Below are 4,287 nucleotides of genomic sequence, written 5' to 3'. Positions count from 1 at the left end.
ATTTATCTACAGATTATAGTCCTGAAGCATCTAATAATTCATTCAAATCTTAATAACTAGGCTCTAATGCCAATTTTTAGGGGGTCTACTATACTAATTTATATTTGCATTGAAAGTGAATATTAATTAAAGGCAACTTTATATGCAAGAATATGTATGGAAAAAACATATAGTCAGGAGGCTTAATCATAACAAACATAAATGACCGATTAATTAATTAAAATCCTTAATCATTAACCCATTTTAACACCATCGAAGACAAATGATCAATTGTAACAATCATGCTAATCTCCTTTTGTATATTTGCTATCACTCTATGATCAAGCCCATTTCATTTCTTAATAAATAGTGGGTATAATCCTTTTATTATTAATTTGTGTTTTATTTTCCAATAAAATAGTGATTTACTTATTTATTTATTTTCAAATTTCACAAAAACAACAAGAAACAAACAACACATTAAAATAAAAAAATAATAATTATTATTAACTTCAAACGATTCATATAACTTGTTTCACACTTATTTATTTATTTGTTTATTTATATATATTACGATTATTTGGCCAAGATAAGATATAATATCAGGGTGTTTGAGAGGCTTAGTTTTGAGGCTGAAATGGAGGTTCTATTGGAGCTTCACCATCTGCAAAACAACATTAAAAAATAAAAAGAACATTAATAAAAATCCATGGGTTTATGTGTTTGGATAGTGTGTTAATTTAGTGCACTCTTCCCAAATGTTTATTTTTAATTTAGTGTTTCGTTTATGGTTTATATATTTGATCATTCATTGTGGATACAAATCTATGATTTGATTGCACCTATTTTGATGCCATTGGTGCACTTTTGGTAGATCAACCTTTCAAATCTTAAGACATCACTGTATATAAATAAATACCAACTTTGGCTAGTAAATGTATTGGCTTGATATAATAATAAATTTAGCATATCAATTATTTGGATTATATATATACACCTTAATTGATTTAGTAAAACCCACTCATATAGTAACATTTAATTTATAATTTATTATCTTCCACACATGTTGAGGCTTTGTGTCTATTTGACATGGGTAAAAATTAAATATAAAAAAATGGCATTTATATGACACATCAATAAAAAACAAAGAAAAATTAATTATTAAAAATTTATAGTATATTCTCACACTGATCATATAGTTTCTTTGGTTTTTTTTTTCCTTATTTGTCTGTCAAAAATGGTATTTGAACTACTGCCTATTCACTCCTCAAATTTTAATGTAAAGTTACAAAATACTTTAGTGCCGGAGTTAAAGATATAGACATATTTTTTTAATTGAATTTGAATTTAAAAATAGAAGTTTGGAAAATCAAAGTGTTTTGGAGATTTGATAAATTTGGATAATTTTTTTAAAATATAAGAATTCAATATATATATTAGGATCGGAGGCATACCCCAATAATTTTGACATGGCATCGTGAGTGAGAGGTCTAGAGTCGAGTCCCTCAACTTACAATGCGCAAGATTGGTATAAAAAAATACTAATTACAGTTATTTATGGGTCTTCTAAGATAATTTCTCCTGTCATACAACGCTGATAAGGAGAAAAAGCACTCGTCACACCAACCATCTATAGGGACAAACAACATTGCATAGTAGGAGTATTTTTCTCCACAATGTCTGTATAAAGTCACCATGATATATGTATCTATTTATCTTTTAAATAACGCTTATCTCATTTATGAAAAAAAAACCAATTTAAAATTTTATTTTGTCATAAAATAAGATGAGAATTCAAGAGTGAGAGAGATTCATACAAGCAACATTTGCTTCATTCAGAGAAGGATCTTGAGGTTGATTCTTGCAAAAGGAACATCCCAAGCAAACTACGCCCCAACTGCAACCACGGCCGCACTCAGAGCACAGCTTTCCGCCGGCCGGCGCCTCCGGAAAGACCAACAAGCACAACACCACCACCACAACCACCGTCAATCCACACCTCCCCATTCCCATATTCTTTATGATGTTTACCTAGCTATGTTTTCATGGCTACACTCACACTCTTGGCTGTATTTATATTCAGAATAAGGATCTTTAAGGACATGTTTTATTTTATTTTATTTTTGCCAAGGTAAATAAATCAAAGAGAATCCACATCCCATGTGAAATTCACAGTGTATTTACCTTTAGGTTTTGTATATAATATGTGTTAATCTTGGTTAGCAACCTATTTTTTATTTAGATTAACTAAAAGATATATATATATAAATGAATTATTATTATTTTTGTTATTTAAATAACTTTTATATTTTTGCATATTTTAATCTATTTTTTTTTAAAAAAAGACCAAAAAAATAATCTATTTTAAAGAAAAATCATGATATTATACGGATATAGAACAATATCAACAAGTATTTGTGCTCTCACCTTATTTGCGTTTTACAGTTCAATCTCTGATTCATTATGAATCAGTGCTAATAAGTTCAATTACATCGGTTTTTTTCTTTTCTAATATATTATATATGTTTAATTTGATTATAATTTTTTTAAAATAATTATTTATATGTTTATATCTTATATCATGTTTTAATGACATTAAAATAAATACAACACCTGCCTTTTACATGTGCGTTTGTGTGTGTGTGTGTGAGAGAGAGAAATGCCAGAATGGGAGAATAAACTTGAAGATAATAATGGAATGCCATTAATTATATTAAAGTTAAAGATCATGGAGTGTTTTGTTTATGCAGGGGTAAAAGAAAGAGACTAGGGTGAACAATAAGGATTTGGAGTTTGTTCTTCTTCAAAAGGTTTTATAACTATTTACATATAAACTATTTAATTTGAAGCAAAATTCATATCAAACAACTCATGTAGAAAGTAATAGTATGAGAGACACTTTTATTCCAAACGTGAGAAAAAAGTTCGCTAATGCATAGATATTTATTAAATTGTAATTAAAATAAACCAAATCATATTTAATATCCAATGTATAAATACGTAACAAGAAAAATTCCAATTTACTCTCTGGATTAGAAATGTATCTTTTTTTCCCTTAAAAAAACTTATTTCTAACTTAATTAATTAGCAATTCAAAAGTTTAGTTTATTTTTAATTTAAAATCGGATTTGGAAAGAAATTAAAATTGTTTCAAATAATAATGATAATAATAATAATAATAATAATATAAAAATAGAATATATTTTCTATGGTCGTTCTTAAATTTTAAATCTAATAGTCATTTGATCCATTCGCATACAATATATAATCGTGTTTAACAGTCTCTTATAATATCAATATATATTAATTAATAATAAACTCTACACACCACTCATACAAATAACCACTGTTAAATTATAATTTAAAAAGTGTCATCAAACATCTTTTAGATTTTAAATAACTGAGCCACAAACATGCATGGTATATATATATATATATATATAAAGTTTAAAGCTCTGAGCCACAAACATATTTAGTATATATATATTTATAAAGACAAACAATGAAATAGAAGCTTCATTAAGGACACATAATGAAAGATATTTGGATGTGTGGCATGTTTGAAGTCAAACTTAACGACTTAAACCTTTCACCTAATTTTTCAAACCCAAAAAGTGTTGAGCTAATATAAAGCTCAAAAAGCAATGGCCACCCTTCTAGATTCCTTCTAGAATGAGAAAGTGCATGTGTTTCAAACTCTATAATGCCCATCTATAGTGTTTCAAACTCTAAAACATATTTCTAACTTTATAATGCCCTCATTTAATAAATCTTTCCATTTGTTTCCTCCCCTCAAATTGATAATTATATTATTTTAAATTAGCAATGTATGCCATTCATACAAGACAAGAAAATAAGTTAAAAATGCTTAATATCACAAACAAATCAATGAGATGGTGATGATAATAGATATGAACTCATTTAATACAAAAGGTTTAATTTAATTTAATTCCAATCAGACAACATTTGAAACTAATCAACACAAGCATCAAGTTATTCGAAAAATATACGAGACAATGTTATTATTCAATATAAACATTTAAAGGGTTTTATATGTAAAAATAATAAACATAATTATATAATTAAATGTTTTTTTGAGGGTGTTTTTATAAATTTCAATTTTCCTTCGTCACACGGCTCCCGCCTTCTTTGACCCGGGTGCCGAGTTGGTCTTAGCCCGCTCGGCGACTCGTTCCATTAAATAAATAAATAAATAAATAAATAATTTTAAATAAATAAGCAAACAAATAATAAATAAAGAATAAATAATAATAAATAAATAAATAAATAGATAGAGAGAGAGAGAGA

This window comes from Dioscorea cayenensis, chromosome 12, assembly GCF_009730915.1.
Source record: "Dioscorea cayenensis subsp. rotundata cultivar TDr96_F1 chromosome 12, TDr96_F1_v2_PseudoChromosome.rev07_lg8_w22 25.fasta, whole genome shotgun sequence".
NCBI lineage: Eukaryota > Viridiplantae > Streptophyta > Magnoliopsida > Dioscoreales > Dioscoreaceae > Dioscorea > Dioscorea cayenensis.
The sequence above is the reverse complement of the archived record's forward strand: the minus strand, read 5'-3'. Positions refer to the sequence as shown.